The 19,630-nt window shown below is 36.5% G+C and overlaps 1 protein-coding gene and 1 long non-coding RNA gene across 14 annotated transcripts in view; one reads left to right on the forward strand and one right to left on the reverse strand.

Annotated features, from left to right (window-relative positions):
* The window catches only part of GLRA3 (glycine receptor alpha 3), a 483,419-nt gene that overhangs the window by 417,121 nt on the left and 46,668 nt on the right, over positions 1-19,630 (forward strand). The window lies entirely within an intron of this gene.
* Positions 780-19,630, reverse strand: part of LOC110256873 — a 50,829-nt gene continuing 31,978 nt past the window's right edge. The window contains exons 2-3 of the long non-coding RNA XR_002338939.1: positions 6,014-6,088; positions 780-2,790 (exon numbers count right to left, since the gene is read on the reverse strand). This is a non-coding gene — a long non-coding RNA (uncharacterized LOC110256873). The remainder of the gene's footprint in view (positions 2,791-6,013; positions 6,089-19,630) is intronic.

Raw genomic sequence — 19,630 nt, forward strand, 5'->3', positions numbered from 1 at the left:
TGCAACATGAGTATCTAGACAAAGTTCTCAATGCTACTCAGCAGGATCTCCTTGTAAATCTATTCTAAGTTGTGTCTGATAACCCCAAGCTCCCGATCCCTCCCACTCCCTCCCCCTCCCATCAGGCAGCCCCAAGTCTCTTCTCCAAGTCCATGATTTTCTTTTCTGAGGAGATGTTCATTTGTGCTGGATATTAGATTCCAGTTATAAGTCATATCATATGGTATTTGTCTTTGTCTTTCTGGCTCATTTCACTCAGTATGAGATTCTCTAGTTCCATCCATGTTGCTGCAAATGGCATTATGTCCTTCTTTTTTATGGCTGAGTAGTATTCCATTGTGTATATATACACTGCCTGGTCACGGAGAGTACAACTCCCTCAGGAAAAAGAAAACAACAAGCAAGATGAAGAAGCTGAGAAACCACCCCCAGTCAAACCAACAGGAGAACTCACCTAAAACAGTCAACAATGAAACAGATCTCTGCAGTCTCACATTATCTTTTTTAAATTGACTTATGAAGTAAAATATAAGGCTATCAGAGTTCCCATCATGGCTCAGCAGTTAATGACCCTGGCTAGTATCCATGAAGACTTGGATTCTATCCCTGACCTCACTCAGTGGGTTAAGGATCCAGAGTTGCCATGAGCTGGGTGTAGGTCACAGGCGGGGCTTGGATCCTGAGTTGCTGTGGCTGTGGTGTAGGCCAGAAGCTACAGCTCTGATTAGATCCCTAGCCTGGGAACCTCCATATGCCGCGGTATGGCCCTAAAGAAACAAACAAATAAATAAATAAATAAATAAATATATGGCTATCTTTTCAAAAAAACAAATTTTTATTGACATCACAGTTTTATTTATAAGTAAATCCTGTCTGTCTTCTTCATAAATTGCTAATCTATGAGGGGAGGAAACACAATTATGTTATGACTTAACACTACACCCCTGAGGAATTTATAGTGCAAATCAATGTGCAGAAATAAGAGTAAGGAAAAACTAAAGATTTAATTTGCAGCCTTTCATTTCTGCCATAAAGAAACTTTCTAAGTGGGCAAAATTTTTTCCCCAGGAGAAAAAAATAAATGGACAATAATTTTAGTCTTGGAAGAATATTGTATAGTAATTTCTTAAGATCATAATAAAGTTTTGCTGTTTATTAAAGGACAGTGATGACACAGGACACATAAACTATCATTATATCCATTAAAGAGTTTAGTTCTGTATTTCATATCTAAAGAGAAATGCAGGTAACAAAAGAGGAAAACATCACCAATTGGGAAAAGTTAAAGAAATTTGAATTATTCAAGTTGGAAAAGAAAATATAAGGAAAAAATTCATTGAATAAAGGATTATTTTTCCCACAAAGAATGGCCTAATTCCCTAAATTTACAGTTAAAGATATTTTTAAGAGTTAACTTGAACAAAAATTCTCACTAAAATTTTAAGAAACTTTTGAAATATGTTTTAGTGGGGTTTTTGAATAGAAATATCTAAAAACAGATGGGAGGTGTTTGCTATTTAATTTTCCAGATTCATTTCAAAAGCACATCTATTATGACTCAGACTGGTTACTCTGGAATTTATGCTAAGATTAGTTAAGGCAAAAGGTAGAGTTAGGCAACGATTTTTTACAATTATTTCCTAATAATCTCCACTGTTATTGAAGCCCTTTCATAATTTAAAAAAAGTGTGGATGTTATTCAAAAATAATACTATGTCTTTGCCTAGCTAGTCAGAGATACAAATGCTTCTGATTTTGAATGTTTATTACTTAAGCCTCTGTAGTTATAATGTTGGTTAGAAAGCAACTTTCCCAAGACACAAATATTCAGTAATGAACTAACTAGTTACTTAGAAAATCAGTCCCCACTTAAACATTAAATACACCATCCTATTTAACACTATGACCATTCTCTCCCAATCTATCAACATATTTGTAGGTTGACTTTTTGCTTATTATCAGATATTCTAAATGCATAACAGTATAATAAAATCACAATGTCATTATGAGTCTTACAAAAAGATGATGTCACAATAGTTTTATATTCATTACTTATATTTATCTGATTTAATCCTAACCACCACTTAATGAGATAGGGCTTATTTCTGTTTTAAATAACATCAAGTTAAGGCTTACAAAGGTTAAGTGACTTTCCCAAAGTCACACAGTTATGAACTGGGCAAAGCAAATTCCTGTCAATTAATGGCCTACAAACTTATACCAAGCATCAGTCATTTTAAAATATATCTGACCATTCCAAAATATCTATAAATTGTGACAATGGTATTCTTAAGTTAGCTCTACAGTCAATCATCCCCAATAATTTCACTTGCTTTCTTAGATGAAAAGACTTAGAGTTCCCTCTTCTGCCCATTTTTTCTCCCCTGGATGTTTCCCTTGTATTGAAACTGGCCTAAACCAAGACCTTCAGAATAGGGGAAGCCCTCGTGCAGACAATACCAACCATTCTGTGACTTGCAATCTAAGATCGCAGGCAGCTACAAAACACTCTTGATTCAGACTCTATCTTGTTAGCTAGGTACCCCAACTAAGTTCTATGCACCCCATTCCATATCTACCCAATTGGTTCACTTGACTAATACAAGTTTACCTTTGCCCCAGTTAAACGTCATCTTATTAGAGTCAGTCTATAATTCTAACAGATGATCTGTAGCTTTCCTAGTTAATCATCCAGAGAATTGAACAACATACCATTATACAATCCCCAAAGGGCAGGTCTGAGAAAATTCTCAACAATGCACTAGAGGTATTCCTTTGGATTGAGTATGACTGAAAAAAAAAAATTAACAATTGCTCTTTAAATCAGTTATAAATCACTTAAGCATATTACCATTAATGGTATTTTGAAATTCTGATTCATAACTTTAGAATTCATCCAATATCTTTATGAAAACAGTATGTATCATGTACCTTAAAATCCCAGCATACTAGAGTTCCCATTATGGCTTAGCATGTTAAGAACCCAACTTAGTTGCCGTGAGGATGCGGTTTGATTCCTTGCCTTCCTCAGTGGGTTGCTGCAAGCTGTGGTGTGGGTTGCAGATGAGGCTCAGATCTGGTGGTGGTGTGGCTGCAGCATAGGCTTGCAACTGTAACTCCAACTTGCCTCCTAGCCTGGGAAATTCTATATGCCACAGGTGTAACCGTAAAAAGAAAAAAATTAAAAAACATAAATTCCAGCATACTTGGTAATAAGACCATGGCATGATATTAACAAGCATGGCTTTTCTTTCATGACCCTATTGTGGGCTTCTACTGACCATGGCTTCCTAACTTAATCTGCTCCAGACTAAATCATAATTAATCTAGAATTGTGTGGATTTGGTGTTACAGTCTGGTTCTTAATCTTTAACATACAGAGTTAACCCATTAATAAGTTTGTGTCTATCCTCAGCTTTAATCTGTTGATAGCTTTGCAATTCTTCAGGCCACTTCTGACCACTTTTTCTCATCTGGCTGTTCCCCAGTTGCTTCCCATCTGATTTTATTTCCGTAATAATACTTACCACTAAATACTTTAAAATTTTTTCTGTTCAGATTTTTATTGTGTACCCTACCCCCACCCACTACATCCAAGCTCCTCGAAAGATAGGGAAATTGTCTTTCTTGTTCATAATTTATTATCCCTAGAAATCATGGTGAAAATTAAGGTACTGTTCTCTTTCTCTCAACTATGGTCAATCATGTGCACATGTCTTACATAGAGCAGCTAATGTGGCTAACTGTGATCATATTTAAACCATGTATTCTTTAAAGAGGAAGAATGTGGAACAAGTGCCTTCTTTACTCAAAGCAACTGGGAAAACACCTTGAGGCCAACTTACCTATTTTCCCAGGCTCTATGTTCAACTCATGCCGTGATACTACTAAGGTCTTCTGCTTTCCTCATTCTGCTCTTCCCATAGACTTTCAGTAGTTTTTTTACAAATTGTGGTAAAATATGCATACATAAAATTTATTCTCTGAACCATTTTTAAATGTGCAGTTCAGTAGTGTTAAGTATATTCACATTGTTGTACAACCAATCTCCAAAACTTTCTTACCTTGTAAGGCATACTCTATCTGTTAAACAACTCCATATTTCCCCCTCCTTGCAGCCCCTGGGAACCACCATTCTGTTTTCTGTTTCTGTGGATTTGACTGATCTAGATACCTCACATAAGTGAATCATACGATATTTGTCTTTTTGTAACTGGCATTATTTCACTTAGGGTAATACCCTCAAGCTTCATCCATGTTGTAGCATGCACGAGAATTTCCTTCCTTTTTAAGCCTGAACAAAATCCCATTGTAAGCCACATTTTGCATGTGGTAAACATACAATACATTCATCCACTGATGGACAATTCGGCCATTGCAAATAGTGCTGCTGTGCACATGGGAGTACAAATATCTCTTCAAGACCCTACTTTGATTCTCTTGGCTATATATCCAGAAGTGGAATTTCTGGATCATACAGTAATTCTCTTTTTAATTTTTTTTGAGGAACTGCCATCCCATTCTCAATAGTGGTTGTACCATTTTACATTCTTACCAACAATGCACAAAGGTGTCATTTTCTCCACTTCCTCACCAACACTTGTTATTATTTACATTTTTTTATTGTACCCATCCCAGTGGGTGTGAGTTCCAGTAGTCCTTTTAGAATACCCAAGATCATCTGTAATTTAAAGCATTATGTCACTTTTCTGGAATCCTTCCATTTGCTATTTCCTGCTCAGAGTTGTCACATTTTTATTTCTTCCTTATTTCCGCAAGTAACCCCTGTTCTTCCAACCCAAATAGTTGCCACCTACTGCAAAATATCTTTCCAGATTGTACTCTTTCAAAACTTAGATAGCCCTTTCCCCAGAGGATGCCCAGTAACCGATCTTAATACTTCCTTAAACTGTGCACTGCACTGCTGCTCCCTGTGTAGAGAACAAATTCAGGAAAATGTGTTTTATAACTTCACGTGTTTTATTAAGAAACTATATAAGCTATGTAGATCTATTTAGAGACTCCGTTCTCTCTTTTGCAGAGTAAGTGAGCTGCCTTATGTGACAGCAAAAGTTCCCTCAACTCCAGAATTCCATAAATTCCTTTTAATGTACTAGACCATAAATCTGGAGTTCCCATCGTGGCTTAATGGTAATGAACCTGACTTGTATTCATGAGGACTCGGGTTTGATCACTGGCCTCGCTTAGTGGGTTAAGGATCTGGCATTGCCATGAGCTGTGGTGTAGGTCACAGATGTGGCTGGGATCTGGTGTTGCCATGGCTGTGGTGTAGGCCAGCAGCTGCAGTTCTCGTTTGACCCCTAGCCTGGGAACTTCCATATGCTATGGGTGTGGCTCAAAAAAAAAAAAAAAAAAAAAAAAAGACCATAAATCTAACATCTAACATTAAAACAATAGCATCTAGAAACCATGGCATGTCTTCAAAAAGGATGGAGGAAAAAAGCCAAACAAGTAAACAAAAATAATTTCATGAATTATCTGTAGTGAAAATCAAGAAGAAAACAAGCCCTACTAAAAAACAAGAAAATGTGTGCGGTTGGGTCATTTTGTTGTACAACAGAACTCTGTAAATCAACTATACTTTAATAATAATAAAACTAAAAGAAAGAGAAAAAAATAAGATAATGAAAATATAAAAGAAAGAAAAAATATAATAAAAGTTTAGAGAAAATAAAGGAACACAGTGTGATTAAAGAGTTCACACTGATAAATTGGTGAGATGGACATCAAAGTATTTTAATACAGTACTGAGGTCAAAACCCAGGTCCTGTGAGTGGTGATGGCAATGATCGTGTAAAACAAAATCTATACTTTTTTCCTCCAGGGCAGCTCTGGTCGTAGATCAGTGTGAATGGATTCTTGCTTGTGTCCAAAGTATCCTGCTCACATTCCAGGAGATTTTAAAGTTCCCAAGGCATTTATAGAATGCGTAGTCAAATTTCTGGGATCTCTGAAGTCCCAAGTACTTGTGTTTCTTCACAACATACCCCACCTGTATTCACTGGTTCCTAGCAATTTTGTTGATTTCTCTGCCTTCTGCGTCAGAGTGGAAAGTCCAGAGGCACATCTGAAAAACAAGAAGCAAAATAAAAAACCTCACTGTCAAATTGTTACCACTTGTCAGGAACAAGGAGGATTCATACAGTTTTCAATTCCCCAGGCCTGCTAGAGAACTATAGATTTAAAATAATCTTTATAATAATTCAGAGTTCTCACTGTGGCACAGTGGGTTAAGAATCCAGCTGCAGTGGCTTGGGTTGCTGCAGAGGCATGGGTTTGACCCCTAGCCTGGCACAGTGAGTTAAAGCTACACTGTTGCTACAGCTGTGGTATAGGTCACAACTGTGGCTCAGAGTCAGTTCTTGGCCTGGGAACTTCCATATGCCATGGGTGCAGCCATAAAAAAAATAGTAATAATTATGATTATCATAAATTCATAAATGTGAAGATTGTCTGCAATGTTTTAATATATATTAATATGATACAAATATGCCATCAATAGAAATTACAATATTTAACTAGGGATAAGGACTTTTTTCCCCTAAGTTAACAGTAGTCTCATACATTTTTCCAACATTGCTGTTTTGGAACTGATGGAATGTATCTGTGAGGAGTCTGAACACAGATCCTGCTAAAAATTCTTCTGGATGTAGCTAACATTCTCATTTGTGATCAAACCTTCATTCCCAACCTAGTAATGGTCTCTGTTTCTGTCATCTCCATTAGAAGATAGCCAGGATAGGGAGTTCCCGTCGTGGCTCAGTGGTTAGCAAACCCGACTAGCATCCATGAGGACGTGGGTTCGATCCCTGGCCTTGCTCAGTGGGTTAAGGATCTGGCGTTGCAGTGAACTGTGGTGTAGGTCACAGATGTGGCTCGGGTCTGGTGTTGCTGTGGCTGCAGTGTAGGCCGGGAGCTGTAGCTCCGATTAGACAGGGAACTTCCATATGCTGCAGTTATGGCCGTAAAAAGCAACAAAAAAAAAAAAAAAAAAAAAAAAAAGAAAAAAAAAAGAAAGAAAAAAAAGAAGATAGCCAGGATATATCCTTTGGGTGTAAAAACTCTGTCCCTAGAGTTAGTTTTTCACTTTTACCTGATATTATCAGCATTTGGTTAGCAAGTTGTGACTTAAAACACAACAATATCCTGGTAGCATGGATGACCATAAAATTGAGTGATTTAACAAATAATTTTGTTAAATATTTAACAAACATTAATTGTCTAAAATAATATAGAGAGATAATACCAATTGAGTAGCACTTTAAGCTTCTGGTTCATTTGTGATGAGCAATTTAAGATATGTACAACTTCAAATAGTAAAGCCCTCAACTTCAACATTTCTTGCTAGGTCCATCGAAAGGACATGCCATTTGGAAACACACTGACTTAGATGAAATTTTGTTATTGCATCAGTTCTCACAACAATATGTTAAGGTTCCTATAAATCTACTTTATCTGAGTCAATGCTGATTTCACTATGTCATTTATTTGGAGTAAAACAGAATACTATGAAGTTGTTCACTTTCTCTTATTCAGATACTTTTCTGTACAAATGTCACTTCCATCTGAAGTACAGTTGATAGTATAAGTGTCAACCGAAATGAAGAAGTCAACAGAGGCAAGCTCAAATGACCAGAAATTGTATTTATTCGGGAATAGCAGAGGAAATGCAATTCAGGAAATGCATGCTATAACAAGCCACAGGCACATCTGCTGAGGGTTTAGGGTGGACTCTATTTACGGGCAAGGAGTAGAAAGAGGGAGAAGTCCAGCCAGAGTCTAAGCAGGAAGTTCATTGCTTGGGGATGAAGAGACATTCTTGGTAGATGTTCATGGGTCAGGAGCTAGGTCTCCCTGTCTGTCAGTCAAGCATTTACGGGAAATCAGTGTCTTAGTTCTTAAGCTTTGTGAGCTTCTCTGTTTCATATCCTTCAGTTCCATTTTGGATTGAAATCCTTTCACATATAGGCTTTTGTTTCCTATGAAACATAAGCTATCTTTTACCTCATTTGGCAGTATTCTTCTTTGTTTAAAGTTTTGTTTGTTTTGGCTACACCCAGGACATGAGGAAGTTCCCAGGCCAGGGATCAAACATGCACCACAGCAGCGACCCCAGCTGCTGCAGTGGCAACGCTGGATCCTTAACCCACTGTGCCACAAGAGAACTCCTAAAGCATTAATAATAAGTAAAAAGATACTTATTAATCAAAAAAATATATAAATGATATGAGATCTCAGAGGAACAATGTGGTTTATTTATATGGAACATTGTAAAGTAATAAACAATTTATTGTAACATCTGGATTTCCGTCATCCCTTTTTATTGCTCTCTGTATTAAATGTGAGTTTCGGTGCTGGAAATCTGTTCATTACTGTAGAACTAATTGTAGTCTCCTAAGTACTTCAATGACTGTATTGTAAATGTATTGTAGTGATAGAAATTTTTATGTTTCACCTTGAAGAGAAATTGAACTGAAAAACTTATCATTTTATTCTCTAGTATTTATCCAGATATGTTAAAATTTGTGCTATTTTATAATGGCATTCTTCAAATGCTTCTAGAAATAAGAATCTGAAGCAGGTTTTCTTGCTAATATCATGTAGGACTTCCTTCTCTAGAATTAACCTAGGTTTTGATTCTTGTAAATGATTAAATATCCTTTGGATCAATCAAAAGAGTAATATAGTGCCTTCCTAGTCTCTAGTCAAAACATTACACAACCTTTAGGTATTAGCAAACTGGTGTTGGCTCACAGAATCTGTATGAATATTTTGGGTCTATGAAATAAACTTGAGTAGCTCTGAACCTCCAGCATTCTGATAGGTAGGCATAGAATGTTTTTTCACAAACTGGAACTTATTCCAAAGGGGGAGCCAGGCAGAGCCCTCCTATACCTCTCCCGGGGTGGAAATCCATCCAATTCTATACCTTTTCCTCATTAACATGGGCTCCACATTGGGTCCCTTATCTGATTTTAGTTGAGATTTCTCGTAACTTTAAAACATTGTCTGTTCAATTCATGCTAATTCTGTGAAGTTTCGAAAAACATGAACAAAAGTTACCAGCTTGATTATCATTTAAGAAGACCAATTAGGAGTCAGAGATTTTACTTCCACCATTATCCTAAGAGAGAGAGAGAAAGGAAGGTTATGTTGATGATGTATGATTAACTGTTTAGGTCTTCAAAGAGAAGTGTAACCAAAGCACTGGTAGAGTAACAGTTGTAAGTTAGTTATACCAGAGAGTTTTAGAGAAAGTGTAATTACTAAGAAAATAATTCAGCAGCTCTAAGAACCTAGGTGAAACCACATATAACAACCTGGTTTATGGAAAGATTATTCAAATTAAGTGCACAAATTATAAATTACAACGTTGTAGTTAAATCCATTTTGACATGGCAGTTGTTCCTTGTCAGGTCAATAAAGTGTACTGGAGTAATGTCTCTCCTGGCCTTAGACAGCCAGCTCCGCCAAGTGTGAGGTTTTCTTCCTTTTGTTTTTTAAACTCCAGCTGTTCCTTAAAAACACAAGATTTGCAAGCTGGATTGAACCCAGAATCTCAGTCTCTCTCTCTCTGAGTTGAGAAAGCTGGGCCAAATATGATTCCCGGTCACTTTTAAAGTTAAATGTGAACCTATAATTTATTAATAAATCTCAAAATTCATTTTGAACTTCAGTGTATGCTCAGCCCACATTCTCTTTGAATAAGTATTACTGTTAGTGTGAGTTCCTGTGCCCCATGCACAGTGAGGTTGAACTGAAATGTTGGAGTTTGGAGCAGAGAAAAGTTTATTGCTGGGTCAGGCAAAGAGAGAGATGGTTTGTGACCTCCCCCAAAACCCAAACTCCCTACACAGAAATTGTAAAGCATTTTAAAAAGCCAGGTGAGGCAAGATAAGTGATCAGCTCATGCACAGTTCTCTGATTGGCTGATGGGGAGGTAACAGGGTGGTGTCACAAGGGTTAACTTGATCAGTCCTTAAGCTCTAGGAGGCCTGGGGACTTTGTTCTCAAGGTCATCAAGTAGTTCACAAGTTCCATTTGGTCGGGAGTGTGGGGGGATTTTCACATTAATGAAACAGCTCAGGAAATGTGCCTCAGATACTGTTCTCTCAGTATTCTCTAGAGAGGAAGCAGAGGATATGGGGGAAGGCCCCAGAGGGTCCTGCTCAGTTACATGACTTTTATATATTCCTCATGGAGTAAAGTATTAAACAATGACTCTTTTTTTTTTTTCCTTTTATAGTCTTTTAACCTATTTTTTAAATGATTGAAAGTAACAATTTTTTTTTAATGATAATGGAATGCATTTGAATGATGTCTGCAAAGTCAGCAAGTTTGTACCAGAAAATTTGAACAGTAGAAAAACAAACAGCGCCATGCTTTATCCTCAGCTCACTACCTTCCTCCCTCATGTTAACCCTTTTTGAGTTTGTCTCATGACCCATTTTCCTTTACTTGTGTGTATGTGTGTTTGTGCGTGTGTGACTCGTGTATGTGTGTGTGTGATTACGAATATGTATTATTGTATGTATATGTTCTGTATATTCACACATATAAGTATGTGTATGTATGTGTAAGTATATGTGTATCTACATGTATGTGTATATATAAAAGACATTTTAAGCCTGAAAATACAGAAAATTAAAAAGTAATATTTTGTATCAAACATATTAACTTTGCCGTTTTACTTCACATTTAAAGTTTTTTTCTAATCTGATCGATGTGGCATTGTTCCTCATTGTACTTCTATCTCCCTTAGGTTGAGCATTCTTTTTTCTCTGTATACTTTGCAATCATTACTATTTCTTCTGTGTTTTGCCTGTTTAAGCCTTTTCTGATTTTTATATGGGATTATCATTTCATTTTTATGTGTATGTGTTATTTTATACATGTTCTCGATATTTTAACGTTATGTGTTTTTCATAGCACTGAAAACAGATGGTGTATTTTACCTGCCTCAGACTTAGCCAGATGTGATGGTACAGCACCTAGACAAATGACCAGACATCCTAAAGTGGAGGGGAGTTAGGACCAGCAAAACAACATAGATCCAAGCAGCCTTCTACTCATTTCTCCTCATTGCTATGAGGGTATTTAAGCTTCTGCCTGTTGTCAGGGAGACTACATAATTCATCATCAAAATAGGGACACTTATGAAAGTAAATGAAGAACACCACAGATACTTAAATTATTACTTCTTTGTAATATATATTTATTAATGGACATGTTTTTTTATATTAGTGGATGAGTATAGTTCTTAACTCATTTTTAAAAATCTAATCCTTCCTGAAGAAATATATCCAGGTGTGTTAAAGCAAATCAAATAATTTGGAATCATCTTTAACGCTGCAATTTTGGTACTAAATTTGAAATTGTTGACACCTCTAGTTCACCCTGCTGTATAGACTCTGATGATTTTATTGAGAAAATAATCTTTGGAGAGTAGAGATAACAGAAATACTTGATAATTTCAGAGCTTGTTTTTACTTTTCTTTGTACTGAAATAGGTAATTCTTTCAGCCCATATATTTTTTTCCTGTGTATTTTATTTATTAATTTTTTGGGGGGGTCTTTTTTGCCATTTCTTGGGCTGCTCCCACGGCATATGGAGGTTCCCAGGCTAGGAGCCTATGCCAGAGCCACAGCAACGCAGGATCTGAGCCGCGTCTGCGACCTACACCACAGCTCATGGCAACACCGGATCCCTAACCCACTGAGCAAGGCCAGGGGTCGAACCTGCAACCTTGTGGTTCCTAGTCATATTCGTTAACCACTGTACCACGACGGGAACTCCTCAGCCCATATATTTTTACAGATATTATCTTTGCCTTAAATGAGAAAATCTTTTATCAAAAAAAAATGTTTTTATAGGACAAAACATTCGAATCAGTTGCTTTTATTTAGGAATCTTTTAAAATTCTTCAACTGACTCACATGCTGGAAAATTTGTCTTCTGAATTCCATTGAATTTCAATTCAAGTCATCTAATTAAAAACCAGCAGTCCATCAATATATTCTTCTTAAAAATTAAAATATTCCAAAGCACAGTTATTAAATAAAAAAAAATACTGTACATCATTTGAGACCTTACTATTTCCCCCTTTATATTGTGGGGATTAATCTCAATGTGTTCCTTTTAGAAACGTCACATTTATAATTCCTATTTGATAAAAAGCTTCAGAATCTAACATTTAAGTGCTCCATTCATAAAATAATTTGATTAGCTATTTCCAGCTGATTTTGAACAAATGCATCCAAAATTTAGAGAACCTGTTGACTGAAAGTGCAATACAATTGTGGAATATACAAGTTATTTGTAAAGTACTTCTTCACATGTTCAAATTAAAAAAAGTAATAACTGGTGACAATCAGTAAGTAGAGAAAGCATGTTATGCCATGATGAACTATAATTTTTAATTTAGCATTGGCTTTGTCACATGCAGAATTATAGGTTGGTTACTCTGTGTTCATATAAAAATGTAAAATTTAACAACTACAGTTTCTTTTCAGATAATGAAATGGAACAAAATTTTTGGATGTAAAATCATATATGCTTCATTACTAATCTTAAGAATACTGTACTTCCATGGATTTTTTAATTTAGTAAGAACCTAATTTTTACCACAGTGATGAGTTCCAAAATATATTTTATTCAGATCCGTCATAAACAAGTGACATTTATTTTCAATGTTGAACTTTTAAAATTAATTTAGGAGAGACTTTACAATAGAATTTACAACATCATGTATGTCATCCTCAATAAATATAATTCCAAAAGTCTTACCTTGATTATAGAATTAGATTTAAAAATCAAACCTATTTAAAATTAATTTAACCAATTTTCTCTTTGAAGCAGGAAAGACACTGAAACAAACCTGACATCGTTTAATTGCTTGCAAATTTCCTGTTATGCACTTTTCCAAGAAAACTTGAAATCGAAAAAGTCAAATTAATTCAGAACATAACCCTTTGATCTAAATTAAAACTCATTTTTCATAGAATGACATGTAAATGCTCCTCCTGCAAATGCATTTATCAAATGATCATCTTTGGGCAGTTTTCTTAAAGGGCCATATCTTTTGAAATAGATGCTGAAATGTTTTCATTTTTGTCTTGTGGCTTTTATGTGGACAGTGCCACCCCTCTTGCCCCTTTTGTTAATGTTAAATATAAACACTACTTTGTTCAGGTTGCACATTCATCATCAACGTGTTTTGTGAAATGAATACCAAGGATGAATACCTAGCCTGGAAACCTCTATATGCTGTGCGTGCGGCCCTAAAAAAAAAAAAGACAAAAAAAAAAAAATTTTTTTTAAAATTAAAAAAAAAAAAAAAGAAGTTCAATCTCCAGAAACCTTTTCTTCATCTTTTAAGATGACACCTACCTCTTATTTCCCAGCACCACCGATATTCACATTGCTGTGGTCCATCTGATGTTCTACTCACCCCCTCCCACTCCATTACAGTGCTACATGCAGTTAGCACAACTTTTTAATGCTCAAGGTACTTCAATCTCTCTATAACCTTTTTTTTTTCCCCCGCTTTTTTAAGGCCACACCTGAGGCCTATGGAAGTTCCCAGGCTAGGGGTTGAATCAGAGCTACAGCCACAGCCAACTCAGGATCTGAGCAGCATTTGCAGCCTACACCACAGCTCATGGCAATGCTGGATCCTTAACCCACTGGGTGAGGCCAGGGAGCGAACAGCATCCTCATGGATCCTAGTGGGGTTTGTAAACCACTGAGCCATGAAGGGAACTCCCTATCTCTAAACTTTATCTTTGATTCCTTTGATCAGTCTTTCTGTTTATGCGCCTAATCGTTTCCTATTCTTTGTTTTATAGTGTATTTCAATTAGATAGATGGGTAAGGGTATATTCAATTCTATCATCAAATCAGAGGGCTGGATAAGGCTTTGGAGTTTCATCTATTTTAACCAACACCAAGATTAAGGGTTTCATAACATTCCTAACAGATCATTCCCCAGCCTTGGCTTGAGGGAAACTTGCTACCTTATCAATTCCACTGTCAAATTCTTTTAGAACAATTCTAACTTACATACATTTAGCTGAAATATGCCTTATTGAACTTCCTACTTAGTTTATTACTTTTCTGTCATCACCTTTCTCTTTGGTTTTTGACTTTTTTGTCTGTTTAGTGCCGCACCCACAGCATATGGAGGTTCCCAGGCCTTGGGGTCCAATTGGAGCTGTAGCTGCTGGCCTACCCCACAGCCACAGCGACCCAGGATCCGAGCTACATCTGCGACCTACACCACAGCTCATGGCCACACTGGATCCTTAACCCACTGAGCAAGGCCAGGGATCGAACCTGAGTCCTCATGGACACTACACAGGTTCATTAACCACTGAACCACGATGGTAACTCCGTGACTCTCAAACTTATGTCTTCAATCCTGAGTTCACTTTCAATGTATAGACCCATGATTTCAACAATTTTCACATATGAGTCAATGTTCAAACTTGTTAGAAACACCTGCATCTCCTGCTAGCTTCTTAAACTCGATATACCCCAAATAAACTAATCAGATACACTCCCCTCCACCCCCCACCCCCATACACACACACAATCTTCTTCTTCCTTTCCCTTTATCTATTTCTAATTGAAATATTCAGTCTACGGCCATACCACCATACCACCGTGAATGCGCCCAATCTCATCTAATTGAAATATTCAAGCTCCTGGTACATGATACCAGGATATTTTTATTTTAGGTACTGGAAAAATATGCCAGTGATTAAAAAAGAATAATCTCTACTTTCATAAAGTTTAAACTCTAGGAGGCTAAATAGTAAATAAAATTAAAACTTGGTGGCTATATACTGCATCTGGTAAAGTTAAGTAATTTCAATGGGAAAAATATTCAGGAAAAGGCTAATGTAAACTTATTGGAGGAAAAGTATTTTATAAGATGGTCAGAGATGGCTACTCTACTGACTTGAGATGTAAGCAAAGACTGTGGCATAGCTATTTGTCAGGGACTTAGACCTGAGACTTTGAAAAGTTCTTTAACCTCATATATATGTATATATGTGTGTGTGTGTGTGTATATATATATATATAAAATTTCCAATTTTAACAAAATGATCTACTGAAATATTACCTCTGACTTTATTCCTGAAGAGCCATTGACAAAGAATGAGTTTTTTCTTTACCTTTTCAAGAATGCAAATTAACTTTTTAAAATTCAATTTATTTTATTGTGTTAAGAACACTTAGCATGAGAGCTACCTTCTTAACAGATTTTTAAGTGTACAATACAATATTGTTGGCTGTAAGTAGAAGGTTATACAGCAGATCTCTAGAACTCATTTATCTTGTTTGACTAAAACTTTATGCTCGTTGATTATAGTAATTCTCATTTCCCTATCCTTCAGCCCCTGGTAATCAACATTCCATTCTTTGATTCTATGAATTTGATTAAGATACATGATATAAGTGAAATCAACCAGTATTTGTCTTTCTATGACTGGATTATTTCATTTAGCACATTTCAAGCTTCATCCGTGATGTTGCAAAAATTAAAAATAAGACTACTGTGTGATCCAGTGATCTTATTTCTGTTTATCACAAGATTCGAAGTGAGGATCTTGAAGAAATATTACCATTGCTGTGTTTGTTGTAGCTCTGTTCTCAATAGCCAAGATATAGAAACAACCTATATGTCCACTGACAGATGAATGGATAAAGAAAATGTGGTATATACATATAATGGGATACTGTTCAGCCTTTAAAAAGAAAGAAATTCTGCAATGTGAAACAAAAAAAAAACCCTTCTTTTCTGAAGGTGGTAATTTCCTAAAGGTTAGTTGCAGTGTGAAATTGGAAACCATACAATGAACTCTTCTTTTTTTTAAATTGAAGTGTAGTTGATTTACAATTTTACGTTAAGGTGTACAGTTAAGCACAGCAAAATAACCTGGAAAAAATATGTATGTAACTGAATTACTTTGCTGTACACTTTTCAACGAACTCTCTTGTAGATTAAAATCTGTTTGTTTGTCTTGAATGTTGAATGGATCTTTTACCTATGCATGATTTTTAACATCATGCTTTGGTCATTTGGAAAACATTAGCTTATGAGTTATTCAGATATTCCAAACATTGACACATGACATTATAGAATATCGAAAGGTCACATTTGTTAATATCAACATTGAGCTCATCAAAAAATCTTTAAGTATTTGGAAAAACAGTTTTTCCAAAATTCTAATGTTGAATTGAAAGCTCAAAGTCTATCATTGACAATAAATACTGTGAGATATTTCCCTCAACCTAAGAGGTTCACACACTTCCTTTCTTTTCAAAAAAAAATGGGGCATACCTAATAATAATAACCACAGTTTGCCATTTATATTTTTTAAAGTAAAAAGGATATTTTCAAAAAACCCAGCTAGCTTATTCACAACTCAATCCTATCAGTGCTTTTCCTTCAAAGAACCATCGTATTACAGTATGCGACTAAAGTGCTTTGTCTATACTTCCCATTTTGATACACAGGATATTAAAAGGATATTTATATAAGGGTCAAAATTTAATAAGATTGTAATTATTACTGTTTCATCAAGGTTTGTTCTTAAATAAAAATGGCATTGTTTGTACTGCAAGTTATGGTAGTAAGAATACAGTAACCACCAGCACAGTTTGGTGCCACTACTTTTAATTACACTAAAGCACTAGGAGTTTTACTTATTGTTTTTTCACCATCTGGGCAAACGTCAACACAGTGAAAAAGGCAAATAATGTTTTATGAATACGAAAGCAGTTTGGACTTTGTGAATCCCATGAAAGGAGCCTTCTAGAGTAATGTTTCTAAAGTACAATTTTTGTCACGTCACTCGCTTGCTCAAAAGATTTCAATTGTTTATCATTGCCCACAGGAAATTAAAAAACGACAACAACAAAGAAAACTTTTCAACCTGGAGCTTAAATTTTACATAATCTTACATTAATTTATGTTTTCATTCCATATGCTTCTTCATGCAAACTGGCTCTAGACAAATGAAGCTATTGCTATTCCTGTTATAAACCTTGGGAGTTTGCAGTTTCTTTCAGCTAATTATACTACTTCCTTTGCTTGAGTGCCTCATTTTCTCTCACATTCTTGCTATGCAGGACTTGCCTTTTTTCAAAGTCCAACTCACATGAGGCTGCAATAGAATCATAGATCCTCTTCTGAAAACACTTAGCACTTTCCCTAAACTATTTATTTTCTCTCTGATAACACCTCTCACCCTGAAGCCCAATAGGATGCCTTACATACAGTCAGTGCTCAATAAATACTTGTTGAATAAACAAATTTGTGTTGCATCGAGCCATTGGTGTGCACATTTCCCTGCAGCTACCATATGAGATTGTTAGCTGAAGGCAGGGTTAATGTCTCTGTTTCCTCCATAAAATATTCTTTGTGGTGAAACTCGTTATGGTATAAAGAGATTCAACACAGAGCTTAATCTCATTAGCCAGTCTGTTCACCTTGACAGTTCTCAGAATTGTATAAAGTTCTGCCAACCAAAAGCATGAGGATGCTAAAACACTGTGAACTGTGTAGAAGAGTATTGATTTTTTAAAGTTATGTTTGAAGGCTTATTGAGGCAAAATTAGCATTTAGTTGTTTTCCTTGAACATCCGGTAAGTTACTTAGAATAAAGGCATTACCACCTAAACTTAGCACCTTACTATTTTCCTTCTGGTTTCAAACTTACATATTTTATGCACCTTCAGGAAGTAGCATAGTTTGATTAGGAAATGCCCAGGACTAAATCTTCGTGTGAATGACAATGTCATACAAGAGCAAGCTGAGTAATGTGGCCTGTAAATTGCGTCCAAGACTAACTGAGGCTTGGTTTTGAGGGCATTTCAAGAGCTACTTTCTTTCCACCGAAGACCCTAGGAAAAATTTAGACTCTAAAAACAAAACAGGGTTTCAGTTCTTTTTTCCATGTAGCTGTCTAAACTGGGAAATAGCTCACATATTTTGTCTTTAGGGGTTGCATGTATGGAAGTCTAGGGTACCTGTCTTACCTGGGAGTAAATAAGAATCAATGCCTCCTTTACTATCTTTTGATCCTTGAGAAATATGCATCTCTCTTCTCTCGAGGCAAAATGGTATTTACAATGGATATATCACAAGACTTACAAATAAGAGTAAAAGCCTTCTATTATCAGCCACCAAAGTGTTAATACAATATTAAGTGAAATATGTCCCAGTGGAAGCATGTCAAACATGTGTTCTAAGGCCAGTGGTCTAGAGGACAGACCTGCAGGTTCCCTTCTCTGTTCTGGAACCAGAACTCAGGTGTGTCTTTAGCCTGAAGAAACTTGACAACCTCTACCAAAGAGCATTTGCTCCATAACAAGCCATCACACTGGCGGTGCTACTGCTAAAACGTGGATGGCAGAATCCCAAAAGGTCGAAGGAGACCCTGTAACCACAGATGCCCTTGCCACCACCCTCCCCCCTGCCAGTGGAGTGGGTGCTGTGAGGTGAGCCCAAGGGTCAGGTGGGGGTGGGAATTAGGGGTCTGGCTCCAGTCACCTCCCCCACAGCTAGATCAAATTCAACTCTTTCCAGAACATTCTTTTCTAGGTATTGTGGGAGGGGCAGGGGAAATCAGTTCCCTTCCACACACTTCATTGTGTCCAGCCTAACCTGCTCCACATCTGCTGTTGCTAATCATTTGCACAGTCTCTTCCCTGCAGTCTTATCTTCCAGAGAATTGTTTGGGACAGTTTGCCTGGTTTGCTGCTTCATGCACCCAGAGCTTCGGAGCTTCTGCTTCCTTTACCGACCCCTTGAATCAGCTCTGGGGCCAGACTGTGCGTCCTCTGTTCCTACCTCCAGGGTGTTGTGAATTCTGACAACAGTCTTCTCCTATAGGGTCCCTGCACTTCGATTCCCTCTCTGTACTAGCCTTCGAGTATGCATTTCAACAGCTTCTCACTCAGAGGGAAGAAAAAGATAAAATCCTGCTTTTATTAGATAAGATCCTTGAGAGATAGATGACGTTTTAATTTACCGAAAGATGCTAGCTTATTCTTAAATACATTAGTTAATTCAGTTCTGAACTCTCTGATGTTATGAGTTTATTCCTCCACAGAGAATTCCACATGGGTTTTCTTTGTACTCTGATATTCTCTGAATAGCAGACATTTCTATCTAAAATATCCTTTTGCCCATCTTGGGACTTGGGACATAAAAGCAGGTGCTATAAACTAAAATAGTTAATGATTAGAGCAAGATCTTGTTCCTTCCATGGATATTATAGTTGAAGTCATTTCCTAACCAGTTTCAATTTCAGGTTTTGTTGAAAGTGTCCTGAATAATTTGAGAAAATGTGAGGGGAGGTCTAACTGGTGGAACCAAAATAAATTGTTGAGTTAATATAGTAGCTGCTCTTTCCCAGAAAAGAATGTATATGCATGTCCTTTAAGGTGGCTACATGCCATATCTTATGTATTATTAGCCTACTGCATTTTCTTTTTTCTTTTTTTGTCTTTTCTAGGGCCACACCCACAGCATATGAAGGTTCCCAGGCTAGGGGTATAATCGGAGCTGTAGCCGGCGGTCTATATCACAGCCAC

Source organism: Sus scrofa, chromosome 14, assembly GCF_000003025.6.
Source record: "Sus scrofa isolate TJ Tabasco breed Duroc chromosome 14, Sscrofa11.1, whole genome shotgun sequence".
Classification (NCBI taxonomy): Eukaryota; Metazoa; Chordata; class Mammalia; order Artiodactyla; family Suidae; genus Sus; species Sus scrofa.